Source organism: Acomys minous (genome assembly GCF_964271855.1).
Source record: "Acomys minous genome assembly, chromosome: 2".
NCBI classification, from domain to species: Eukaryota; Metazoa; Chordata; class Mammalia; order Rodentia; family Muridae; genus Acomys; species Acomys minous.
Window position 1 is genome coordinate 15,570,207 of NC_140484.1, and position 15,646 is coordinate 15,585,852.

At 47.4% G+C, this 15,646-nt stretch overlaps 1 long non-coding RNA gene across 1 annotated transcript in view; it reads left to right on the top strand.

Moving 5' to 3' along the window:
* LOC311592171 overlaps window positions 1-15,646 on the top strand; it is a 35,529-nt gene that overhangs the window by 17,653 nt on the left and 2,230 nt on the right. Inside the window, exon 2 of the long non-coding RNA XR_014777319.1 lies at window positions 15,267-15,406. This is a non-coding gene — a long non-coding RNA (uncharacterized lncRNA). The remainder of the gene's footprint in view (window positions 1-15,266; window positions 15,407-15,646) is intronic.

Here is a 15,646-nt window from a genome sequence, read left to right on the forward strand (position 1 = left end):
GGACAACCAGGGCTACACAGAGAGAAACCTTGCCTCAAAGAACAAAAATAAAAAAAGACACAAAGTAAGCCAGGCCTTTGGTTGCAAAAGTCAAATTAATCATGGGAAGATAGCTTGTTTCTTCCCTTTTTTTCCGGAATGGTAGAAAAGTTCCCTCTCTAATTCCACATCTGCTTGGAATTCTGGATGCCTAATGTCAGGTTGCCGTCCAGCTTTTCCATCTCCATCCCCTCCCCAGCCCGGACTTATCACCATGATTCTTCCTGCTTTTCCATTATGATTTGGGGATTACAGGGTAAAAAATGCTGAATTGAGGAAAAGCAGACATGCTGCTGCATCATTTTCAATAAGTCTTTCAATAAGCCTGTCTTTAAGGGCTAGGGATGTGACTCACACTTGGCCAGTATGTGTAAGGCTGTGGGTCCAATTCCCAGATAAAAATGAATAAGCAAAAAAAAAAAAATGAATAAAATCTAAACTAAACAAACAAACAAACCATGGGGCTGGAGAGATGGCTGAGTTGTTAAGGGCATTGACTGCTCTTTCGGAGGAGGACCCGGGTTCAATTCCAACACCCACAGGGCAGCTCACAGTTGTCTGTAACTCTATGATCCAACATTGTAACACAGACATTCAGACAAAACAGCAATAAAAATAAATAAATTTTAAAAACACTAAGTGCTTATTACCAGGCAACAGCTTTTATATGTTGCAGCTAGTGAGTGCTACAACCTTGCAGGATAAATAATATCACCCCAATTATGAGCCCCTGAAGAAGTAAGTTGCTAAGAAGGTGAGATCTGTACCCCATATTGAGATGAAGTCTTTTTGCTGCCCTTTCAGGCTCCTTTATGTTTGAGACACTAAAATGATACAAGTAGCTACTGTACAGCAAAGGCACAGCGACTCACATCTGGATGATGCTCCTCAGCCTGGAATTTTTATTTACTCCACTGGAGGAAACTCTCTAGCCTCGTGGCCCACTTCCTCTCGTGGCACATAGGGCATGCCTCTAGAGGGACATTTACCAGCTGTGTCCTAATGGCCTGCCTTCGATGGAGCCCACTAGACAGTGAATGGGAGTAGCACTTGTACAGTTCATTGATTAATCTGGCTCAAGGCTTGGCACACGGTGGCTCCTTCCTGACTTTGCTAAGTGAATGAACACAGGACCAAATGCACAGCTCACACCCTCAAGGAGACACAACCCATCTTGGGATGTCTCCTCCACCCACCCGTTGCCCCTCTGAATTCTCTATTATTTGTACACGCCAGTATATGTGTAAATATATGCAAGCGATAAGCAGCAGAATCACTTATCTTGCTAGTGAGTACTCATCGCACACACAGAGCTCAGGCTGAACGTGTGAGTGTGTGCCATGGCGAGCACGAGGATGTATGAATAGTGCTGTGTGAGTGCCTGCATAGGTTGATATGGGTTAGTGTGTATGAGCAAGCACATCTGGGTGTCCGAATAAGCATGTAATGTGTGCCCACATACATGTTCACATAAACGTAGGGTTCCTTAAACCCACCTTATTCCTCACACTATTTAAATATGGAAAAGTTGGGACTGGAGAGCAGTTAAGAGTGCTGGGGACTCTTGCAGAGGGTCTTGGGTCAATATCCAGCAGTCACATGGCAGCTCACAACCATCTGTAACTGCAGTTCCAGGGAACCAGTGCCTTCTTTCAGGCCTCTGTGGATGCCCAAACATATAAGCAAACACTCAGACACGTAAGAATAAAATTAAAAAATAAAAATACAGCCAGGCGTGGTGGCGCACGCCTTTAATCCCAGCACTCAGGAGGCAGAGACAGGTGGATATCAGTGAGTTTGAGGCCAGCCTGGTGTACAAGTGAGTCCAGGGCAGCCAGGGCTTCACAGAGAAACCCTGTCTCGAAAACCCAAAACCAAACCAAACCAAAACAAAACAAAAACAACAAACAAGGTATACACACACACACACACACACACAACATATACATACGTATATATATATGAACATCATGGAGCTCCGTTCCAATTCTTCTTCTCCGTACTTGCCACCCAGTCTTGCTCCTTTTGAAGAAGTTTCCTGGGTCTCCCTACTTTTTTGTAGCCCAGGGGGATTTGGAAGGAAAGTCGGGGAAGGGAGGCAGGGTGAGGTGAGAGGAAGATGTCTCATTCTGGTCACCTCTGTTCCCACCATCCTGGCCAGTGTGCCACTCCCTGTTCCTCCTACCACCTCCAGGAGGAAGCAAAACCATAGCCATTAGTGTCTTCCCCCAGGAAGGATAACCCAGGAACCACAGGCCTCCCAGACTTGCTGATCGCTTCTCTCTGTCCCTGCTGGTCATTGGGACTTGTCATTCTTCCCGAGTGTCTTAAGTCACGCGTGTCACTGTGAAGCCTGCCTTCAGCCACTGTCCCCAGCTCCCTCTCCTCCAGACAAGCCAGGCTTTCCCCAGGGCCCTGTCCTTGGACGTCGTTTCTCTGGGGGATGGCAGAGATTGATCAACAGCCTGGCGGTTTAGCCATCTTCCCAAGGTGGAGCCCTCTCCTGGGCAAACTCGCTCATTGCCACACCTTCCCACGTGTGGGGACTTTGGTTGTGCCTTCTTCAAGGGTCAGCCTCTCTCCCCTGCTACCCGAGAATCCTGCTAATGGGTCCTCCTCTCAGGGTCTCTCCCCGACGCCTGGACATGGACATCCCTTTGGCCCGCCCGTCTCAGCTTGCCCTCTGCCGGACTCTATGCCCTGACAGTTTGGCTCCCGCATGCCTCCCGCACCCTTCCTTTAGACAGGTTTCCAACCAGACAAACCACAACCTTCACAGGTCCAGGGAGCTTGTTTTTAGACTATCACCTGCTCACATCACAGCTAGGTTCATTACTGGCTGTGTAGCAGGAGATAGGCCCACATCTCTTAAAGCCTGTTGACCTCTACTGATCCCATTTCCCTTCTTGTTCTTACCACAACCCCCCCATGCGCTCCCTTAGATCCAGCTCCGAGCACTTTCTTCATAGACGGTGCAAACCCTGGGGCTCTGTGCGCCTCCTCTGCAGCTACAGGGTCTTGGGTCCTCGAGCTAAAGTGTGCTTTTCTCTTCCACGCCTGTCTAATCCCTTCTTCTCCTCCCAGAATGTATTCTGACGTCACTTCTCAGAACAACCTTGCTGAGCTCCTAAACCAGCCCTCCTGCGGCCAGCAACATCTTCCTGAGGATTTAGCTCCACTTGTACTTTGGTGTTGAGATTATTGCATCGAGTGTCCAGCTCGCTAGAGAGCTGTGAGATGAGAAGTCTGTTTTCGTGCAGCGTGTGCTGTGTCCAGGCCTTTCAGAAATATGAGTGAGCGATGAGTGAGCAGTGGCGGTGGACTGGACAAGGGGAGAACTTCCACCGTAAACCAAGTGCTACCTGCTCGACTTTGTGTCCTTTCAGTGGGTCACTCACCTGCTCAAGGGCTGGAGAGACGACTCAGCAGTTAAGAGTACTACTGGCTGCTTTTCTAGAGGACCTCAGGTCTCAGAAGTCACATTCGTACATAGGCAGCTCACTCACAACAGTCTGAATGTAACTCCAGTTCCAGGGGATCTGGTGCCCTCTTCTAGCCTGTGCAGGCACTGCGTGCGGTGGTGTATATACATACATTTGGGCAAAACACTCATATACATAAAATTGAAAACATGGATCAGCTTTTGCCAGGTGGTGGCACAACTCAGGAGGCAGAGGCAGGCAGGTCTCTGAATTTGAGGCCAGACTGGCTTAAAGAGTGAGCTCCAGGACAGCCAGAGAAACTTTATCTCAAAAGAAAAAAAAAGAAAAGAAAAGAAAAATCTAAAAGAAAAAAAGACAGACAGCCTAGATAAGCTTTTAATGAGGGAGAAAGAAAGAGTAAAGGGTGGGGGTGGGAGGGTGGGGGAGTAAAATGATTCTAAGAACATTAGATGCATGCATGAAATATCACACTGAAAGAGCATCATTGTCAAACCCAAGGCTGTGCTTGTTACTGAGACAAGGGCTTGCTGTGTAGCTCAGGCTAACACTAAACTCCAGCCTCAACCACTGGAAAGCCAAGATCAGAGACACGAGCTACTACTACTGCACCTAGCTTAAAACATGGTTTGTTATTGTTGTTGTTTGGTTTGTGTTGTGTTCTGTTTTCCTGTGTATCCCAGTCTAGTCTCATGCTTGATATGCAGCTGAGGACGACCTAGAATCTCAGAGTCTACTGTGTCCACCTGGTGACATCCGTGATTGCAGGTGTGTGTCGTCATGCCCAGTTCACTCATGCCCGGCTTTGTGCATGCATTTTGCTAACTGAGATTCAGTTCTAGCCCCTTGCCACTTTTATTCAGTGTGTGTGTGTGTGTGTGTGTGTGTGTGTGTGTGTGTGTGTGTGACACATGTGCGAGTGAAGGTGTGTGTATGCCAACAAGCATGTGTAGAGGTGCCAGGGCAACTAGTAAGGCTCATTTCTCCCCTCCCACTATGTTTCCCAGGGATCAAATGCAGGCCATCAGGCTTGGGCAGCAAGCTGTAAGTTGCTGAGCCACCCCATTTTCCAACCTCAATTTTCCTAGAGAATTTTCTGAGGCTCTGTATGACCTCACAAACTAAGGCTCCGGTCCTCTCAGATTTTGTATCTGTTTTTGTCTTTCTGAGACAGGGTTTCTGTGTGTTATCTCAGCTGTCCTGGACTCTCTTTGCAGATCAGGCTGGCCTCGAACTCACAGAGATCCGCTTGCTGGGATTACAGGTGTGTGCCACCACACCCGGCCCTCTCAGATTTTTTTCTAAGGCTTTCCAAATAGGTTTTCTTCCTTTCTTTCTCTCCTTTCCCCTGCTTAGGAGTGTTTTACATATTTATTCATTGAGTGTGTGCTTATGCCATGGTTGACTATGTGAGGTCAGAGGAAAACTTTCAGGAGTTAGCTTTCTCCTTCCACAGGCGGATACCAGAGATTGGACTCAGTTTATCAGACTTCTTGTCAGGCACCTTCCCACACTGAGCCCTCTCACCAAGTGACACAGGTCTCAAGATGTCCAGGTAGGCCTTGAACTTCTTAAGTAGTGATCCTCCTGCCTTGGGATTGAAGGCTAGGGCCACCACATCATCTGGTTTATGATTTTCTTGTTGTTGTTTGTTGTTGTTTTTTTTTACTTCTCACTAGTATTTGTTTCCAAAAGCCAATCTCAGCAGCCCATAAATACATCTGATTACGATGACCTTTATGCAGTACTCCCTAACTGGAAGAATTCTCATTTCCTTTGTATCTTCCCTTAAATTCTACTCATCCTCTAAGGCAAGATTAAACCCCGGCTCACATGCAAGCCGTTTTCTCCCATAGGATGCTCGCTGAGCTCTCCTGCCCTGTGCTCTGTTCAGAATGTCAGAGGCTGCCAACCTTGCTTGTTTTGCAGTAGAGAGTTGAACCTGTTGCTAGCCCAGCGTCAGCGCTCTTGACCTTGAGGGATCACAGTGACTGCCCAGAGCTGGAGCTAAAATCCTGTTTCCCAAACAGCAGCCTCACAATTCACATCACATCCATATTCTAGCTAGAATGATATTTACTTGAAATTTTTCTGTAAATTAATGTCCTGTTTTCACTCTAATATGTTCACTGCTTAACTACTTTATAAGCTGGGCGTGATGGCACATACCTGTGATGCCAGCACTTGGGAAAGCAGAGGCAGGTGGATCTCTGTGAGTTTGAGGCCAGTATAGTCTACAAGTTCCAGGACAGCCAGGGCTAAACAGAGAAACCCTGTCTCAAACAAACAAACAAACAAACAAACAAACAAACAGAAAAGAGGGCTGGAGAGCTGACTCAGTGGTTAAGAGCACTTGCTGCTTTCTGTAGAAAACCTGCTCATTAGCATCTGTAACTACAGACCCAGGGGATCCAAAGCTCTTCCAACCTACAAGGGCAACATGCGTGCCCGTGCATGCAGACGAACCCTCATACCCATAAAATAATAAAACAAATGCATCCTTCTTCTGGTTTTATTTATTTATTTATTCACTTTAGATCCTGAACACACCCTCACCCTCCTCTCTTCCCCGGTCCCACTCTCCCAAACAAATAAATCTTAAAAAATTAAAAGCAGTGAAATATTTGAGGGGGAAGCAGGTCCTACTACGTATCTCAGACTGGCTTCAAACCTGTAGCCTTCCTGCTCCAGCCCTAGCAGTTCCGTTATTACAGTTAGTGCTGAGACAGCACCAGCATGCCCAGTGAGACAGTTAAACTAGCCAGTGTAAGACACAGGCGAGGAGGCACATATGCACTTAGAAGGCTGAATCACAAGGGTTACTAGTTGGAGTCCAGCTTGGGCTACATGGCCCTGTCTCAAAAGAACACACTTACATGCAAATTTTTAAAAAAGCATGAACTGGGCATGGCAAGACACACTTTTAATCCTAGCACTTGGGAGACAGAGGCAGATGGATCACTGTGAGTTCAAGGCCAGCCTGGTCTACAGAGCGAATCCAGGACAGCCAAAACTACACAGAGAAACCCTGTCTCAAAAACAAAACCAAAACCAAAACAAAACAAAACAAGCAAAATGAGGTGTGAACTGGGCATCGTGGCAGGACATGCCTTTAACCCTCGCACTTGGGAGGAAGAGACAGGCAGGTCTCTGTGAGTTCAAGGCCAGCCTGGTCTCCATACTGAGTTTCGGACGACGCAGGAAAAAATGACATCAAAGTGAAAGCAAGGGGATGATGACTGCAGGATTCAGGGCTTTAGTTACTGTTAGGGTTTGACTTGTAATACTTCAGCAAACTCCATGGCCAAAAGCAACCTCCATGCGGACGGAGGAAAGGCTTTATTTCATGTTATACCTCCAGGTCCATCACTGAAGGAAGGCAGGGCAGGAACTCAAGCCGGGAACTGAAGCAGAGGCCGTGGCGGGGTGCTACTTACTGCCTTGCTCTGTGGCTTGCTCAGTGTGTTCTCATACACCCCAGAACCACCTGCCCAGGGGTGGGACCACCTACAGTAGGCTGAGCCCTCCCATATGAATCATTAATCAAGAAATTGCCCTCCCCCCAACGTGCCTACAGGCCAGTCTGATGGTGGCAGCTTCTCAATTAAGGTCCCCTCTTTCCAAATGACTTTAGTTTGTGTCAAAATGACAAAGAACTAACCAGTGCAGTTCCCTTAAAGCAAGGCTACAATGGAGGACTGTTTGGTTAGTATCAGTTACTGTCAAAGTCTCCCTCCCTCTCTCTCTCGCTCTTTCTCTCTCTCTCTCTCTGACTAAGATCTCTGTGTAGTGCTGACTGTCCTGGAACTCTGTGTCATCCAGGCTGGCCTACAACTCACAGAGACCCACCCAACTCTGTCTCTGGAGTGCTAGGATTAAAGACATATGCTACCACACCTGGCAAGGTCTGGGAATTTTGTATATTGTCAAGGGGACTGTGCGTTCATGGCAAGAATGTGGGGGGTCAGAGGTCAACTTGTTAGAGTCGGTTCTCCCGGGATCATGTTTAGACTTCCGGTTTGATGGCAAGTGCCTCTCGCCACTGAGCCATCTCCCCAGACTGAGATTTTGTTCTGTTATTAATTCATAGGATGCCCTTACTGTTATTATTCGGTTTCAGTGACAGGGTCTCACCATGTAGCATGTGCTGAATTTGAACTCAAGATAACCTGGGACTATGGGCAAATTCTGGGATTACATGAGTGTGCCACCATGCCTAGTCACGTTCACTATCATTTTTTTTTTAAAGATTTATTTATTATTTATACAGTGTTCCATTTGCATGTACACCTACACACCAGAAGAGGGCACCAGATCTCATTATAGATGGTTGTCAGCCACCATGTGGTTGCTGGGAATTGAACTCAGGACTTTTGGAAGAGCAGATGGTGGTGCTCTTAACCTCTGAGCCATCTCTCCAGCCCTCATTTTTAAACAACTAAGGAAGAAAACTAACTATGTAATAAAATATTCCTATGTAAAAAATGAAATATTTAATAATAAAATTGACTTAACAAAAGAATAAATGGACATTCTTTCATAAATAAAATAAAATATTCCATGGAAGAACCAGGGATGAAGTGACGTAACAGTGTGTCTTTAATCCCAACCCCACCTGCCAGAACCTTGTCTCAAAACCAGCACAAATAAACAGAAAAAAAAAAAAAACCCTGAAATCCCAACACTTGAGAGGTAGAGGCTGGAGGACCAGCCAGTCAAGGCTATCCTTGACTTCAGCATAAGTCTGAGGCCAGCCTGAGCTTCATGAGATCCTGCCTCAAAAGTAGTCAGTGATAAGGATGTCTGACCAAGACACATGACTATTCACCGGCTTGAGCCCAAGTTCTAGCAGAAGGAAAGAAAGGAGAGTGTGAGAAGGTAAAACGCTTTCTTCCTGTGAGATTCAGAGTAACTTAGCATCGCCATCCTGAGTCACTGTCCTTCTGCTAATGGCTCACGCCCCCAGGGAGATACAAAGCTCTAAACTAGAGGCTGCCTGCCTGTCAGCCATCTTGTCTCCAATGTGAGGAAATGTTGGAAGCGTTGGCCTGGCTAGATCCTTGCACGGAGATATTTGGCCTTCATCTTGTGACTTCTGATTTGCTCTCTTTTTGGTGCCCGGCACAGGCCTGCATGTAGATGACCCTGGAATTTATGTCTGAGTTGTTGCTTGAGTTGCCACGCTGGAGCAGGAACGAAGGCAGGATTTTTAACTGAAGACACAGGTCACTGTAGAGTGTTTGCCTACTGTGTGCAAAGCCCTGACTGAGCTCAGTCTTCAGCAGTGCACAAACCCAAGCGTGGTGGCAAGCCTCTGGGCCTGCCCAGAGTTAACATTACAAGCACGTGCCACCCACAGCTGGACTTTAGATGTGGGTTCTGGGGATCTGACCCAGGTCCTGGTATTTGCGAGGGGAGCACACCACTAACAGAGCCATCTCTCGGAACTGCCTCCTTGACAACAGTGTTGAAGCAATTCTCTGACAAACTTCTGATGGGATTCAGCTTTCTGTTTCTCCTGCGAACCCAGTTCCCTGGCTATTCTACAGCAAGTTTTCCGATCCTTGTCTCTTCATGTCAACAAAGACCCCAGAAGACACCTCTCCCCAGAGGTAACCTTGACTAGACCTCTCTTCACTTCAGAAACGTCACTAGGTTTCTTCACTTGCCGCAGACTGAAATAAAGTTTGACATGTGCTCACAAATAAATAGTCTAAAAGCCTCCCCCTGCCCCCTACAAATGTGTGTTTGGGGTTTTTTTCTTCTCTGCTTTAATGCACCTAAATCATTAAAAGGGGGCTAGAACTTTGCAGCTAGGTTTTTACTAACCATCTACTGGGTTTAACTGAGACTTTTTGGTTCAGATCCTTCGCCTGACCCTGTGTGGCACTGTGCCAGGGTGGGTCAGTTACTTTCTACTCTCAGCATAGAGTCCTGGGAAGGCGTGGAAAGGGCCTCGCAGGCAGGAACGCTTCCCCATAAATCACCGACTCCCGAGCCTCAACTGCTCTCCAGCTTCTGCAGATCTCGGCCTATGACCAGGCAGTAGGTAAACATTATGTGAGCAGAGCCTGACTCTGGGGTCTCTGGCCCCTTAGGGACAGAAGGTGGGGAGCAGCAGTGAACACCGGTCCCCATTCCTAAGAAGACTGGCTTCCATCCAGCTCAGCAATGAGCCCCACCTCCCATTGGACACGGACTGTCTCTAGACACAGCTGACTCCCAGCTGCTGGCCTCCCCTCCCCGATGGGCCAGCCAAAGATCTCCAAAGCAGACTGGGTCATACATAGGCTATGGGGCCTGGAATCTGCATAAGTCCTAGTTTAGTTTTGAGGTGTCCACTTGATTCCCCAAATTACTATCTTATCTTCATAATTTCTTAATTCTAAATGTGAAAGTCGGTGGTAGAAATTTTGAGAGTTAGAGAAATTAAAAAAAAAAAAAAGAAAAGAAAATATAATCAACCTGAGCGTGATGGCATTTTGGGGCAGTATCAATCGTTGCGAAACGAGTCAGGAAAACGATGATGACTTTGAGCTAGCTTAACATGAGTTAGGTCTCTGGTGATTTTCTCCATGGTAGAAGGAGGGAAACATTGTGCTGCAAGATTTCCTATGATGTCTATATGTGCGCAGTATGGACACGCACACACCAAACAAACAAACAAACAGGCTGGAGAGATGGCACCGTGGCAAACAATGCATACTGCTCTTGCAGAGGACCCGAGTTCAGTTCCCAGCAGCCATATCTGATGCCTCACAGCTGCTTGTAACGCAAGCTCCAGTGGAGATCCAACCACTCTGGCTTCCACGGGTGTCTGCACACATACACACAGAATGATTTTCAAAATAAATCTTTAAGCTGGCCCTGGTGGTGCACACCTTTAATCCCAGCATTTGCGGGTCAGAGGCAGGAAGATCTCTGTGAGTTCAAGGCTAGCCTGATTTACAAAACAAGCTCCAGAATAGCCAGGCCTGTCTTAAAAAGCCAAAAAAAAAAGTGAATAAATAAATAAATAAATAAATCTTTAAAAATGTTAAGTAAATAAAAATGTAAAAATAAAGGAAACCACATTCAGCTCAACCACTGTCTGTAATTTATTCTTCTCTCTCTCTCTCTCTCTCTCTCTCTCTCTCTCTCTCTCTCTCTCTGTGTGTGTGTGTGTGTGTGTGTTCTTCTTTCTTAATATGTGAGTTTATTTTTGTTCCATACATGAATTTTAAAAATATATATTTATTTTTATTTTATGTGCATGGGTATTATGGGTATGTCTGTGTGCCACAGGTGTGCCTGGTGCCTAGGGAAGAGTCAGATCTCCCAGAACTGGGGTTACAAATGATTGTGAGCTACCATGTGGGTGCTAGAACTTGAACACAGGTCCTCTGGAAAAATGACTGGTGTTCTTGAATGCTGAACCAACCATCCCTCCTGCCCCAGACTTTTAAAACAGAATTTCTCTATGTGTGCCAGCCAGCTGGACTTGAACTCAACCCTGCCACATGTACCAGGGTTATAGGCCTATATCACCAAACCCAGCTTTAAATGGGATCTAATTCTATATACTGTATATTTCTAAACATGTCCTGAAAATCTTCCTATGTGATTAAAAGCGCCTTGAAAATCTAATTTGTAGTAAGTACGGGTTCCCCTAAGATCTACAAAGCTCCCCTCTCCTTAACCATAAAACCCAGGTTTCTAAGGATTTCTAATCTTCCTGGCTGTTAGACCTAATAGACTTAGAGTCTCTTTAGGGGCAAGAGGAGAACCCAGGCCAGGCTACCGAAACTCTCCAAGGTTCATTGGGCTAGATTCCCTGAGTTCTAGCTAGATCCTGCTGGGTCTGACTGGTGCATCCAGGCCTGAAAGGGATTCAGGATGAATGGAGTTCACTCTCTCACCTTCCACTTGCATGACGTCATCATCTCATTTCCTCTCATGTCCCATGTTTATTGGGAATTTCTGAGGCTGCTGGACCATCTCCCGGCTTTACCCATCCCCACCATCGCCCAGATTTCCTTTGGCTCTTGGTACCATTTCTGGGAAGAGTGGTGTGTGGTAAATGGTAGAGAGTGGAAAATGGGACCAGACAATCCAAGGTGACTTGGAGTGAATATTGTTTGTTTGAACATTTTTTTAGTGATTTTATTTATTTTAAATTTTGTGTATGTCTGTGTACCACCTTCATGCCCGGAGCCCTCAGAGTTCAGATGAGGGAATCAGGTGCCCTAGAACTGGAGTTACCGGTAGCTGTGAGCCATCATGTGGGAGCTGGGAATCAAACCTGGGTCCTCTGGAAGGGCAGCCCGTGCTCTTAACCACAGAGCAAACTCTCCAGGCCCCGAGCTCATGTTTCATGTGTAGAGTTTTTTGCATTTTGGTTTTTTTGGGGGGAGCTTTGGGGGTTTGTTTGTTTATTTCGAGACAGGGTTTCTCTGTGTCATCCTGGCTGTCCTGGATTCACTTTGTAGACCAAGCTGGCCTCAAACTCACATAGATCTTCCTGCCTCTGCCTCCCAAATGCTGGGATTAAAGGCGTGAGCCACTATTCCTGGCTTGCTGTATAGTTTTAAAGGCCCACTCTTTCCTGGGAGGCTCAAAACGGGCCCTATGATGATGGCTGGGAAAGGACACGCCCTTCGCATGATCCAGGCTTTTCTCTAATGCTTACCCTCCCTTACTAAGAACTTCTCCAGTCAGGGGCGCCCTCTTCCCAGCTCCCAGGTCCTTGCTCCAGCTGTTCACCTCCATGTACACAAAAGCATTTTCCAAGGTCATTTCCACTGTTGGACAGACACAGGAGCATGCGAATTCCTTAAATTTCCTAAAAAAAAAAAAAAAGAAAAAGAAAAAGAAAAAAGAAATCTTTAGCTGGGTGGTGGTAGCACTCGCCTTTAATCCCAGCACTGGGGAGACACAGGCAGGCAGATCTCTGTGAGTTTGAGGCCAGCATGATTTACAGAGTTTCCAGGACAGCAAGAGCTACACAAAGAAACACTGTCTCTAAAAACAAAAACAAATGAACAATTAAATTAAAAGATAGAAATCTCTAAGCCCAGATCTTGGATGCAGGCCAAGGACAAGCGCCTGTCCCACCCACCACCCAGTTTGACCTGGGTTCTAGAGAAAGAATGTGGTCTTGCGCACTGTCCCCTGGTCTGCTTCCCAACAGGACAGAGTCACATGCCTGTGGCAGCTCCTCTTTGCTGTGCTCTCAGCAGTACCTGAACACATATCCCTTCTTGGCTGGCCTGCTCACATGGCTAGCAAGCAAGCAGGGCTGTTCTGAGGATCCTCATTTTACAAGTTAAAAAAAAAGCTGACCCGAGGTCAGATGATTGGCAATGTCAGAGCTAGGTCTTGCCTTCTACGACACTTCTGCAACCCTCCCTCCCTCTAGCTCTCCTGGACCCTAAGAAGCCAAGGCACCCATCCCTCTTCCTTGGTTTGCATGCCTGTTTCACACTGAGGCATCTTCAGCTCTTCTGAACTCAACCGCTTCCACTTGCTTCCCCCACCGTGTACTCTTCCTTGTCCAGGACCTGGTGGATTCCTTAAAAGTACGATGGCTTCCTCCCTTTGCCTTACAGTCTGGAGTTGTTCTCAGGAAAGGAAAGAGGCAACAGGCAGCTACAATTCCGAGTCTACAAAGCAAATGCCAATTAGTCCAGAATCCGAAAGTCTCCAGTTGTGTGGCACCATGAAACTCATCCAAGCTAGTCCCCTCATTTCACAGACAACAAAACTATGGCTCAGAGACATTTAGACACTAATCCAGGGTTGCCTAGTTTGGGAAAAGGGGGATTAAACCTAGTTCTAGGGTGTAGACTCATAAACCATGTTCTCAGCTCATCTCCTAATTAACCACTTTTAAGGATGTGAGGAACACGTATCTACTCCTGAGGATGCTAACAGTAAGCCCTCCAGGCCTCCTTGGATTGAGCTGGTCTTCAAATGGAAGACCCACACCCAGCACAGAACATAACAACACACACACACACACACACACACACACACACACACACGCACACGCACACGCACACGCACACGCTCTCACGCACACAGCTTCCCCTCCCCTCAACCCCTCCAGAGCAATTGAACATTTCTGCTTGCCAAGGGGAGGCTTGCTGTTGGGAGGAAAGGCCAGGAGGGCCTCGTTTCCAAACTTCCTGTGTTTGATTTCTCTCTGACGAGGGTCTTAATCTTTCCTAGCTGCCCTTATGGTGTCCTCAGTGTTTTCAGACACCCCGCCCTCCAGCATATGACCTGGGCTTGAAGCACCCACTATTCCGTATTCTAGGCTTGGTAGCCCTTTACTCATGAAGGCTTTATGCCTTTAGTATCCATCATAAGAGCCTTGCCTCCTTTGCACATGCATGCACGCATGCACACTCACACACGGCCTTTGTTGTGCTTCGGTTTCTGTCACATTTCGCCTCCTTCTCTGTGTTTAAGTTAGTGGTGTTCGGATTAGACAATGTGAAAGCAGCAGTTCTAAGGGCGGATTTACATAATTCTGCCCAAGGCCTTTCTTGCCAATTCTATCAATGGGAGTTGTGGGGGGTGGGGTGGTGGTGGTAATGGGTGGTGGATGGGAGGATGGGGGAGGTGGGGGGGGGAGGCGGGGGTTGGAGTTCTACTGCTTGTTCTTCTGTTGGCCTTGGGACAGCTGAAGGGGACAGGCTCGCCTGGCCATCCTGACCCCACAGCTAAGTATGCAGACAAGAGGAGCTAATACTTTACAGATCCCCTGGCCAGGAATGAGAGCTGCAGAGACCAGGCCTGCTTGGGGCACACATTTCTGGCCCCCCAACACCCCTCCCCGTCGAGCATAGCTGGATCTGAACTCAGGCTCACATATAGCTCACCGTTCTTGCTCCCCTTCATCTTGCCAGCACTGGGGGATGGAAGGAGAAATTGGCTGGGTGCAGTGCAGTGTTTCTGGGGGCTGGGGGCAGGGGAGTCCATTCAAATTGACAAAAATAGAACATCAGCCTCATATCATTTTTCTCAAAACAAGATTTATTGAAGTTCTGTCGGTGAAAATCGCTGCTGTGTGGAACGCTTAACTTATAGATTAGATTACTCAATCGTGCCTTACTACATTTTTCATTAGAAAAATATTGGCTGGGAGAGTTTGACCTCATAATCTCTGCATTTTAAACAATAACCAGAGGAAAACCAAATAGAAGGCACAAGTTAACGGGTTTTTCCCCCCCAGCGTTCCCCCCTGGGAGAGATCAGAGCGAGGGCCGGGAAGGGAACGGGAGTGGAATCTGCTGCGTGAGCAATTCCCCATCTCCCGCCCCGTTCCCCAGAGGCTGCAGAGGTGCTAGCAGGAGGTGGGGAGCCGCATGGAGTCCTTGGGGCGTAGGCCCTAGCGGCTCCCTGCTGGAAACCCAAGGTAAAGCTGTAGGTTATTCAACTGGCCTCGCCCCTGAAGGGGAGACAGGCAGGACGCTGGCAAACCTGAGGCGTTTCTCTGTGCCCAAGTGTCCTCTCGCCTAGCTGCAGAGATGAAAGCTCATATGGTCTGGAGAAGACTGTGGAACTATCACCCTGAACACCTTGAATATATTCAGTCTTTTGTTTTTGGGGGGAGCACGATCTTACTCTGTAGGCCTCATATGCACTAGGTAAACCAGACGGGCCCCAGCTCTCATAGCAATCCTCCTGCCTCAGACTCCTGGGTGTTCAGATCACAAGTATGATCCTCTATGTCCAAGCTTACTCAATCTTATTAGACAAGTCATGGTGGGTTTTTTGTTTGTTTGTTTGTTTGTTTTTAAGAGTCTAGAATCTACAATCCCAGGACAACTGTGAGATTCTGTGAGGCTGCGGAAGTGGAGAAGTTTGCCTGCCTGCTGGGGTAGAGTGTCTTTCTCAAGAAACAGTTATGGAAGACAGAGCAATCCCAAGATTAGGCCAAGGTGAGACCTTAGACAATCTGACCATTCCCTACAACTCAGGGACCAGAGGCGTGCATCCCCAAGACAGGTATGGGGGTGCTGGCTGGCCACAGGGTAAGGCAGGGCGCCATGGAGTGCAAATGGATCCCCCGGCCACTTTTCCAATCGCTGATCGGATCGCTGGGGAGCCACGCCCCCATCTAGTCCTAGCCTTGGTTTCTGCTTTCCAAAGCTTTGGTGATTTCTAAGTTCTGACACAGT